Source organism: Chroicocephalus ridibundus, chromosome 10 (genome assembly GCF_963924245.1).
Source record: "Chroicocephalus ridibundus chromosome 10, bChrRid1.1, whole genome shotgun sequence".
Lineage (NCBI taxonomy): Eukaryota > Metazoa > Chordata > Aves > Charadriiformes > Laridae > Chroicocephalus > Chroicocephalus ridibundus.
The window spans coordinates 20,239,681-20,251,764 of NC_086293.1; the positions used below are offsets into that span (position 1 = coordinate 20,239,681).

Sequence of the window (12,084 nt, forward strand, 5' to 3'; positions counted from 1 at the left end):
AGTACATGCGATGAATCAACAGTAGCACGAGAGATGCTCTGTCGCCGTCTCTTGCACTCAGCATTGCTTTACAGATGACATGGTATCAAAGGTAACATCCAACATCTGGAACAAGCAAATCACGGACTAACAGAAATCATTAAAGCCAAAAGTAATTTTCCCTGCACCCCTAGAGAGCTATAGAAAAGGCTGAATGAAATCTTGCTGAGTCCTGCGTGGAGCCCAGTTGCAAACCAAGAGTGATACAAGATTTGCCTGGAGTTTGAACTGAGCCCTCTGCATTGTTCTGGGAGCTCACCATTAAAAGACGAATAAATGTTAGCAATGAAAAGTCTGAGAGAATGAACATCTGAAAGCCTAGCCTAAAGATCTGCAAGGGGTCTCATAAATATACAGTAAACATCCTCACTGATGGATTCCCCAGAGGAGAAAAATTCTACATTACCCACAAAGCACATTTTTTACAAACCATTTCTTTCTGTCTGGATACAAAGAAGCAAAGCAGAGCATTTAACATATAACTTGTAAAATTCAAAGTTTAAAGCCAAGGAAAACAACCAAGATTAGAGCTGCTCAACAAAATCTTATCTCTCCTCACATAGTTTCTTTTTATTCTTAAAATTTGTTGATGAACCAGCAAATGAGACTCTTAACCGTCAATACTGTTAGATATCACGGCTTTGGGTGCACGAAGACAAATTAAGCAGTATGGGCTTGAATCACGTCAACACTACAGGCGACTGCTGTGGGTTTTGCCACCCCATGTGTTGGTAAGGGATTAGGGCGTTTGCTTTTGATTCGTACTCTGCTGCCCTAAGCTTTGAAGAACGCAGTAGGTCCTGGCAATTTTTGTTGGCCCAGGTCCCTCATACACGGGCCATGTGTGACCAAGAGTGCCTTCTCATGAAGAACACAGCAGAAAGTCGAGCACGCTCTGCCAAAAAGCCCCTGGGAAGCAGGGTTTGTTGGCACGGCCCTACCTCCAAGCAAGCAGCCAGCGGGGGTGCACCTTAGAGTTATTCAGCTCCAAGCAAAAACGGCACCGGTCTCTTCCAAGGCAGACTCTGAAAGCCAAATTACAGAGGATATGACTGGTAAATAACTACAAAAGGGGAAGACGGGAGAAACTCATACCAAAGTATCTGCACAAACAGAACAGGAATATTGCTCTGTTACCAACAGCATTTACACATACAGGATACACGCAGAGAGGATTCTGTTTCTCCTCCTGGCATTCAGCCCTGAGTAGTGAAACAGCTGATGCTCTAGGCTACAGTGGTCCCTCCTTTTTCCAGCTGGTCAGATACCAGCTGAGGGACCCCCGTAAGCACCACATAAACTCTGGCAACAAGGACTTGCAAGTCGAGTTTATGCCTGCGCACACAGAGGTGCTCCAGGTGGCCTTTAGCTGCTGAAATTCCTGCTGTCCTCACATCTACTTCTTGTCCTCTTCTAGCTCGCAGCAGAAAAGGATGTGGGCGAAACACAGCTAGTCTGGTCATGGACTGCTCCTTGGGGTCCATCATGTTAAGACCCCATAGTCTGGAGCTGAAGTGAGATAATATTTGAGAAAAGGAAAAGAAAACGCGCATCTAGAGAAAAAAAATCTGGCATAAACCACATAGAACAGCTAAAGAAAAAGAAGTGACAACAAACAAGCTCCGCAGTCAAGGAAAGGGTAAAATCTTGGCCCTACCGAAGTCAGTGGGATGTTTGCCAGAAAGCTGTAGACAGCTTGTTTTATCCAGGATTTTTAATTAGTGATTAAGTGATTCAATGGCAAGTTGGCTGTTTTAAGAAGGAAAGAAAAATCACAGAATAGCTCCAGCATGCCTCTCCCTGCCCTGCCTACCCCTTGGGAGGTAGATCATACACAGCTTTCTTCTGGGAGACTTGACAGGTATTTCATTGAACCTTAGTGGAAATCTGTAGTTTCCCAGGCCCTGCCTCCTTCCCCAGTCTGGGGATGAAGATAGGAAACACCTGCTAACGACACCAGAGACACAGCAAACAGCAGAAGTCATGTGTCAGCAGAAAGCACACAGGGAAGCCCGGCCCCTCCAGTGCAGATACAGTCTATCCGATGGCAAATGGTGTATGGGAAGAAACGGGATGCGGCATTCATTTAATTGACATACATTTGAGCGGATTTGAATTATTCTGGAGTGACACACGCACAAATAAACAAGGTCTCTCCCTGCTTTAAGGCATAAGTCAATTTGTTAAAAGCCCCACAACCCAAACGATCTATTCACACTGCACACTTCTCTTATTCTGCTTGATTTTTCTGATTTTCCCAGTCTCCTTCTGCTTTTCCCTCTCTAAAGTACATGGGTTTCCATGGAAACAAAACACGTCATCGGAATGGACAGAACTTGGTGACATCCCCATGCGCAGCACGAAATCGCAATTTAAATAAGCATTTTTTGCAATTTCTAACATGAGCCGAGGAAGGCGATGGGCGATTACGCTGGGCACGTGTGCGTACATGTGTTTGCGTGGGCGGCCGCCCGTGCGCGCACGCACTCCCTCTCGCCACGCCGCTTACACACATGCAAGGCCACCACCCGCTTCCCAGGAGAGCACGCAGCAGAAGGCTCGGCAGAATCCGTCCCATCCTATTCTGTTTTAATATAGCTGAAAATTGCTTTGACAGCTGAATAGCTGCTTTGTTTATAACTCGTTCTTAGCTGACTCCGCTGCATTATGTAGCTTTGTAAAGAGATTACTTTGTCAAGAACTGAACATATATGGTCTGAGCGTGAACAATTCAGAACGATGAACTGCATTCATTTTATATGACATACGGGGCTGCAATCTTGCTGCCTTTAAAATGTGTCTGCTTTTCTCCGCGGGTTTCGTTTCCTGATCTTAAGTGTTTTTAAAACGTTCTTTGAGTCTTCGGGATTATCTTGTTTACCTGTTCCTGGACAGATCCAGAGAACTGTCAATATGTCAAATCTCAGTAAGTTGTCTCTCCCCCTAAATGCTGGACGGAACTAAGGTTTTGGCTGCGCATAACAGGAGATCATCATTATCCAGTTAGCCAGTTATCCACCTGCAAATATCCTATTCCTGCCCTAAATAGCTACAGTTCTGGTAGTATTTGAATCAGTATTTCAAGACAGCAGTGCCCCAGCAAAGGCGTGGAACACGGACCCCACTATAGGGAACACCGTATGGAACATATACAGCTTCTTACCCCGTCCCTTCATCTCCAGCCCCAAAAGCGGTCCTAAGCAGGCAGATCTCCTGGGCTGCGTGACTCCAGTACAGCTGCAAGTAAGCCAGTCCCTAGTCTTTACAAAGCCTTATCAAAAATATTAAAGCAAAACCAGCCTGCGCAGCATTCCTGGCACTATCAGGGCCTCGCAGAGAGCACTGAAGGCGCTTTGCAGGCTCTGCTGGCGATCGCCTTTAATAGTGCCTGAGTTGACTGCACTGGTGGTCTCATCACAATTTCTACTTCTAGCCACGGCTTGTTTAGAAATTACATTATTTCAGATTCACTTTGTGCCCTGCCTGGAGGCACAACACAGACTCAGGGCATTTTTCTCTGGTTCCTCCTGGCTTTTTCCTCTCTTTCTGCCTCCCTTAATTTTTTAAATAAACACCATTAATTCCGATGGGTAGATGATATGGTCCAGTATAAAGATGACTAAGAACACTAATTGTCCTAACGGCAAAATTCCCATTGACTTTGTAGTAGGCATTACATTGATCTTTTGTGGTCTGGAGACTGAGAGCTTTACTTAAAGACATCACTGGAGGCTTTTCTTCTGCGGGACACAGAGTTGGGCCTTGAAACATCTTGCATTTCAACAGTTTTTGCTCGGCCCATGAACTGGCAGAACCCCAATTTACCCTGCGCCCTGCATTTTGCACTCAGTGGTATTTTACCACTTCTGAAAATATCAACCTTCTCGAAAAAAAGAGGGGAAGTTTGTCAGACAGACAAATCCCTCCTTATCTCTTAGTCATAACCACGATCCACTTCGGATGATTTAAAGAGCTTCGTACATATTTACCTTAAAAAAAAAAAGACAAGAAAAAGACTTCTTTGCAAATCACTGTTTGAAAACAGGAGTCACAGAAAGATTCCTCACAACCTTGTTTGCTCCCACTCATACTCCTAATGTGCACGTATTTCACAAGAGTTGGCACACTATGTGCTAATTTATTGGAGATATATATATATTTTAAATTCACCATCTGCGTGGAAGTTCTTTGTACTAGAAACTAGTGTCTTGACTAATGAATTCCTTATCTTCCACCCCTTGGCAAATGATGGAAAAAAAACCCCTGCCACTGACCATGCAACATTCAGGTAAATGATGAAAGGCCGCACGGGCGGTTTAGAAACTATTATTCTTGTTGCACTGGGAATTTTCAGATTTAGCAAGAAGTCATGAGATCTTCAGAGAGTCAGTAAATTTCCACAGATGGTTTCTGTGCTTCACCCCCCCTTGTGGCAAACCTGGCTGAACCACCAAACATGTCTCAATCGGTCTGCAACCTGCTCCGCCGCAGGAGCCTTCGGAAAATCCCAGGCCCGCAGACACCAGCTGTACCGGGTTATGGTTGGTGCCAACAAAGGCAGCAGCGATTTGCACCGTCACTGTTTGTGTGGGTTGAAGTCAACTGGATGAAATGCACCAAAAGCATTGTGCAAAAAAGAGCACGACCGAGGGAAAAGGACAGTCAAGGTTTGCAGAGGAGATGTAAATAATTTCCAAGATCGGAGGGCCTCGATACAGAGAGAAAATGAGAAGTAGGAAGGGGAAGGAAGGTGCGTCATCAACTTGCAGCATGATCTTTCTGGAGTAAATAATACAGCTTTGCACATGCTAAATGCGCCTCACACTTTCCTTCAAGGAGAGCTCCATACTGTTAATATCCGAGATGCCGTATGTCAATGTTCATACATCTTCTCATTGCAGTGCCGCTCGCACCTAGAAATCTGAATGTAAGTCTCCAAAAACATCTAAAATCACTGCCCCTGACGCAAGTCTTAGTTGTTGCCTGCCACTGCATGAACTATCCCTCTGTAAGGTAATAGCTATTAACAAGCTCGGTACGTCCACCCAGACAGGCATCCATAAGTCATTGAGTGTCAGACTATGATGATACAAGAAAACATGAGAGCTTGTTAAAGACCACTTTTCCAAAAAGCATCTTAAATTTTGGGCCCTGACAATGGGTCAGTACATAACTCCTTTTTGACCAGAGGCATATAACTCAGATTAGGTGCCTCAATCTGGGGAGAAACACAAATGTTTTGAGCACAATATCAAGTCAATAAATGATAAATAAAATGCAGAGGAAGGTGCTGCAATTTAAGGAGGCAAGTAACGATAGAAGAGAATCAGGCAAATCCAGCCATCAGTGGAATGATGAATTTACTCCATTGGGTGTATGGCCTTTTTGTGCTTTCTCTCCAGGACTGGGCCAGGGAATACGTTAGACAGTGGACTCCCCACTGGCTCACCAAGGCTCAGGTGGCTGACTTGCAACAAGCAACAAACTCCTTATTTGCACAGAAAGGAGATCTGGTGCATTCTGGTTTCCAGAAAGATGACTAAAAATGCAAGGGCCGATGCTATTAGCAAATGGATACATTCCTTGTTCACGGTGCCTTCAGCCTTTCATATTTCTTGGACAAGTGGGCATGGTGGGAGCAGGACAACGAGCCCAGCTCTCAGTGCCCACATGCTGATAAAGGCAACAGTGCTAGGCATGAGCTCATAATTGGGTTAGCAGGTCACACCACTATGGATCAAAGCGTTTAAGACTGCATCTAGAGAGCTGAATAACTCAAGGAAGTCTGGGGCTATTTCAAATGGATCTTTACTGTCAATGACAAATTTTTCAGAAGCATCGACAACCTTTCTGTGGATCTCAGCCCAACAGTTTCTAAAAGAAACTTTGGAAGTCCCAGAACAGAAAGAATCACCCCAAAGAAGCTGTGATATGGTTTCCTTTTATGAGAAGGGATAAGGGTAGGTACAAGAATCCTCATCCTCTCATCTCAGAGACAGGCAGCATGACTTTGCACAGCCGCAACAGCCAGGCTTGGCCATCCACGGGGCATTTCAACTTTTCCCTCAGCAGGGCAAAAGTCCACCTGAAAAAGAAGCGATTGGAGAAGGAATCCCCGACAGCCGCTGCCCTAGCCTGAATGCTATGAGGCTCTTACAGTCCCGCTCTGTAAACAGGAATTGCCTTTGGACCCTTAAAAAACATGCACTATATCATTCTGGAATGGTGTTAATCTCTCTGTCGTGGAGGTCAAAGCAAGCTTTCTATTATAAGCTCTGTGAAACACACCTACTTCCCAGCCACTCGCTTGCAGGGAACAAAATCCAGCCGGCCAAAATGGTCCGTGTGTAACAGGACACTGGAGTGGGCACTTGAGGCAACATGGGCAAGGCTTTCTGGAGCTGTGAGACCTCCGAGCTGGAGGCCGAGCCCCCGGTGAGGCAATACCGGCTCAGTGACACAGTCACAGAAGAGACAGTTTTCTCGTTGCTTCCTTGCAAAGGACGATGGTCTACTCACCAGCAATACCAGCTGGAGAGGCCGCTGCCTCACCTCCCACCCGAGGTCCAGCAGGGCCTTGCCACAGTGCCCCCCACCAGCAACCGCGCTCCTTGCCTGCCCCTGCCATGCTTTCGTCTTCCCTAGCACCTTTGCAACAGTCCTTTTTCATCCATCTCGATAGCATTTATGACAGCTACAGCCCAGGTGAGACTGGGCCTTGTGGTTAGGAAGGACAACATCCCAACCTTGGAGTCACGTTGGCTGGAGTGATGACTGACACATCCCAAAGCACAAGCAGTGATACCCAGGGCGTGGCAAGATGGGGGTTAGCTGAGGACCCTCAACTTCATTCTTTAACACATTTTCTGTGTATTTTCCTAGGGGTGCAGAGTGTACATTGGCTTTGCTGATAAACTTATCAGTAGCAGAATGAAACATCCGTTTCACTTGTACTGTTTACACAGAGCCTGTTTCTCCAGTTGGCAAGTTGGGATTCAGCGATCAGGGTGATGCTGTGCTTTTTTCCTTACCCCATGAACATCGCTCCTAACGGTGCATGCCACGCATCAGAAGATTGGGGAGAGATGCTGCGTCAGGGGCCAGCCCTCCCCCATGCCTATCCTGGAGGTTTTCACCTCCACTCTGGAGGTCGTCTACATCATTCCCAGCCCCAATCCAACCCCTAGAGACTGAGGAAGGCTGTGGCACAGTACATGTATGCCGATTACATCTCCAAACAGGAGGAACACACAATCGGTGGGATCCGCCTGCTTTCTAGCCCCTTTGTGCTCAGGGGCAGAAATACAAATAAGCCTCAACGTCTTTTTCCTGCTTATGTGAACTGAGATCCGTTTTTCAATAGCAGGCCCTGGCAGATAAGGATTCCCTTTTCTCGGTATTTATTTTTTGGGAGGGAAGGCCTTTCACTGGCTCCCAGCACTCTGGAGGTGCAATGGGCTGGCAGGTAGAGCTGTGACTGAGGGATGCTCCTACAGCCCTGGAAGGTGGTGTTGCCATGCCACCCCCCATAGCCCAGGGCACAGCCGGCTGCTACGGGTCTGTGCTTTTGCAGATAGATTAGTCCCAGGACCCTCCAGCAGAGGATTTGGTTGAAGTTTCTTGCCATGACCGTAGGACACGGTGTCCCTGTGCATTCTCAGCTCAGCTGCTCATCTCCCCCCCCTGCATCGGACCCATTTGCTTGGGTTGCCTCAGGGACAATAGGATCATAAACTTTATGAGAGAGTTTTCCTCCTAAATGAATTACATAACGCAACCATTGCTAACAGCTGGTGTTGTTTTAGGAGGACCACAGAGACAGAAGTGGGTAGGAATGGCAACAATCCTCCCAACAAGCCCGGGCACCCGCTGGCAGGAGCCGCACCCGCCCTTCACCCCCTCAGCGTGTAACGTCACGCACCACCCGAGACGGCAACCCAGAGCCCATCCAAAGCAGAACACGCAGGACACGAACAACTACCTTTCATCTGCTTAAACTCACCAAAAGAGTGCTTTTTGGGAAGAACAGTTTTTAAAATATCTAAGTGACAAATCCAGCTCTGGGCAAAGCCAGCAGAGGTGGCAAAGCCAGCAGAGGTGGAGGGCCCTGCAGACAGCTCGCAGGGTGAAGATTCAGGTTTGAACTTTATTGTCTTATTGCGCTTGGAGAATCTCCTAGGTAATTTCCTGGGTATTTTTGAGGTTACTTCCTCATTGCTCTCTGGGTAAACTAGATCAAAATGCTCGCCTTGTCTAAACCTCAGTTTGTCAATATATAAAATGAAGGCAATGAGACAAGTTGTTGCCTGCTTTTTCTGCATGGAGTTTGACCTTAGGAAAAGGCCATACAATGCCCCTCTCCATTAGAGCCAGGAAGGCCTTTGAAATCCCCAAATTCACAACAGCTGAGAAGTGATGCCTGTTGCTATAGGCAGCTCAGGAGGAGCACAAGCGAAATGTGGACAACAACTAGACTGATTAGAAGAGACGTGCTTGGGGTTGGGTAGCTTTTTGTCCCTAAGAGAAATAAAATAAAAATGGTGTATCATCTATAATTGTTTTCTCTTGATCAGCCTGCCAGCTAAAGGAGGCATACCTTTACAGATCACAATATCTGACATCTCACAAAGCACTACAGGAACAAAGAGATGCCACCACCCACTGTGCTGCACCCCAGATCCGGCTGTTGCCTACTGAGATACCGCAGTACATCCCAGCCACGTCTGTTGCCACTCTGCGCACAACATTTGTTCACCTATGCCGACCCTCTCAATCAAAACCTGAACATTTAAAATCACTGCAACGTTTGGGGGTCCTGCAGCGTATATAATGGGATCTGATAAAGGGAAAGCTACTGTGAACAGACAACAAAGACAGATAGAGAGGTTGGTTGTCAAGTGTCTTTGAGTCTGAATTGATACACGTGGTTATCAGATTTCCCTTAGCAAAAAGGGGTAGTCTACAGCACCACAGATAGGAAATACGAAGTTTTTTGGAAGAAGATAGGCTTTTTTTTTTAATGTCTGCCAGCGACAATGTTTTACTGCTTTGTTAACGTGCAGGGTAAAATCTACCAACTAACAGCACCCAAGACATGAGGCTGGTTCTTCACAGAGCCTCTGTATTTCAGCATTTGCATTAAATATGGCCATAAGCCTGGACCGATTTCAGTGTATGTTACACCGCATCAGCACTCTCATACTATCTATAGCTTCCCGTCCTTTCTCATGTAATAAGATCCAGCAATCTGGATAGATTTGTTACTTGAGTGACTCCTTACTCCTTTAGTGTTTCAGAATTCGGGGGTAATACTTTCACCAGGTCTTTGAAAACGTACCCACAGTCTTTTCAGGGGCAGAGATAACCAAATTAAGAATTATGACTTAGCAAGACCACTACAGGGAGACAGGAATGCTGTTGTCACAGCAGTATTGCCGTGACTGGTGTTTCCTATAGCATCCTTTGGCTGCCTTCCACTCTCTTAGTGCCCTTTATCTGGCTCCTCCTTCTCAGTCGTCCCACCTATGAGTGGCATATCTTCTGTTTCATGGCCCTGCACGGGCTGTCTCCATGTTGCGGTATCTTCACAAGTCATTCCTATGACTTATGTAGCCAGGCTTCGTACACAGCTTCAATAGCGCGAGTCCTTTGAACCACATTCCTCAAGTCCACTTTTCATCCCATTATCAGACTGGTACTGAATAGAGGCCAAGTGGAAAATCCCAGTATGAAATGCACTCCCGCGGCTGACATTCACATAATGGCTAAACTCAGAAAAGGTTTGGTAAGAGACCTCACCACGTAACTGGACTATGTGACTTGTTTGTGTTTAGTCTAGTTTGAACAATTTCTGGTATCTCAGGGTCAAAGGCTCACTTTTTCATAGGTAAACATTTTAGAGGACTCATGTATTAATGACATATCACTAGCCAGAATCGAAACTACTTCTGCCTAGGCAGTTACCTTGGGCAGAAAAACATTCAACCAGTGACTCTGACACACAAACCGGCTCCAGGCCTTAAAACGAGGACCATTTGCTACACTGTCTTACGACAGCAATTATACAGCCAAGGCTGGGGATTCAAGACAACAAAGCTTCTTGAATACATTAGGAAGGTCCCTCACTGCCTGTTGAGAAAAAAAAAAAAGCGCTAATTTGTGACAGTTTCAAAGCATATTTGTTGCTTAAGTAGCATAAAAGAAATTGATGGCTGTAGTCATCTGATGATGATGATGAGCTTCGGCCACACCAGGTCCTTCAACGCACATGTGTGTCTTGTGCTGCACTGAACAGAGCCTACAGATAGACACATCCAGGAGCACCCCTGCACACACGGTCCCCAGAGGGGTTTTGCAAACTGCTCATATGAACTGTGGCATTAAATTACACTTAGCTTGAGCGATCAGTAGCTCATCAGTTGACCTCTGGCTCCGATTCCTAATAACTAGGAGCATCTGACATAAAGCCCTCAGCGAAGGCGCGGGGAAAGAAATAACTGCGCTAATTAAGCTATGCAAAGTGCCTTGGAGGGGAGTGCTCCACTTCAAGGATACCCTGACATTTCTGACCCGTTACAAGTAGCGGCAGAAAAATTTCAGGAATTTAATGTGGAGTACTTAATTGAGACATAGAGGAAAAGAAATCAGTAGAATTTAAAATTGATTTCTTCCTTAGAGCTAAACCATATCGGCTTGGAAGACTTAGTAAATATTCTTAGCCATTATCGTGTCTTTATTTTGATTGTACAGAAGGTAAATCATCCGCATAAACATGATAGAAAACCACGTTGGCCTGGCACATTTATGATGAATTTTTTGCTCACAGCGCAAATGTAAATGCAATAGTCCTATTGCCATATCCTGCTTAGCACTTACATATCATTTTTTTAAATTTATTTCCATCATTTGAACCTAAAGACACAGAGGAATGTTTAGAATTTTACATGTGATAAATATTTCTTTCCGAGAGTGAACCTGTAAAAACGAAGCCCATTTAATAATACACTAAGCATCTTTCACATCCAAAAAACCTAACTTCTACAGTATCCTCATAGGAAACATACATTGGTTTATCCATTTTAATAGCATGGTTAAATCGAGGCTTGAAAAAAAAGGGACTTACCAAGGTCAAAACGCATGTTAGATACAGAGCTGGGGAGAGAAATCCTGATTCAGATTCCCAGTTGTCTGCTCTACCGGTTTGATGGTATTCCTTTCCTTTCCTATATTTAGGAACAGGTTATCTGGACGTCCCATTTAAATAAAGGGTGTTGAATGGGAGACAACTCTTCTTACTAGCATGGTTTGGAGCCCCCCAGAAGAATTCCTAGTTGTTCTTCAAATGAAAATGTGTGAATTGTTGCCCAATTTGGGTAATAATTTCACTAGTAGCCAAAATTCAAGGGTCCTGTATTGTAAAACAGCTCTCCTTTTTAATTTACCCTATAATCTGCTCCCTGGCATGTCTTCATCCAGATTCACCACGTCACTGGAGAGTGTCAGAGTACCCTTTTTATAGCTGCAAAGATGAGCTCAGCGCACAGCCCACGCTCTGAATATTCGGGAATTTGGAGTTTAGTTCATACTCATCACGGGTGTCAAACTGGGATGGCCCTTCTGTACTTCTCCATGTTGCTGCAGATTAAATGAACTGGTTACGATTAATACAGGAAGGTCACAACTAATAAAAGTCCTTTCCATCCAGGTGTTTTTATTCAGTGTCTGGAAGCAGACACGAATACTTAGATCAAGTCTCCCTGGACACATTTCTCAGTTTTTCCTTCCTGTTGGTGGGAACGCAGAGGACTGGATATGCAATCTCCAAACACTCTGGTTTGTGGCTCCGGCTATATTTAATCTATATACCTGGGCAACAGCTTGCTATTACGACTAGCTGAAAGAATTACAGTGGAAGTGACCGGTGAACCTGAGAAGAATGAGAATAAAGACAGCCTACAGTTACAGCATTTTCTTCTTCTGACCTCCTAACCAAAGCAGCATCCTGCAGAGAGAGAGAAATCTAGATCCCACTGAATGTGAAAAAGT

The 12,084-nt window shown here is 45.3% G+C and overlaps 1 protein-coding gene across 2 annotated transcripts in view; it reads right to left on the bottom strand.

The window, feature by feature from the left end:
* SLC6A6 (solute carrier family 6 member 6) overlaps nucleotides 1-12,084 on the bottom strand; it is a 118,206-nt gene that overhangs the window by 102,103 nt on the left and 4,019 nt on the right. Inside the window, exon 1 of one of the 2 annotated variants that reach the window (XM_063348203.1) lies at nucleotides 3,203-3,223. The exons of the other annotated variant lie outside the window; for it this stretch is intronic. The gene's annotated coding sequence lies outside the window, so the exon portion shown is untranslated. Of the gene's footprint in view, nucleotides 1-3,202; nucleotides 3,224-12,084 lie in introns of those variants that run through there. 2 annotated transcript variants of the gene reach the window in all.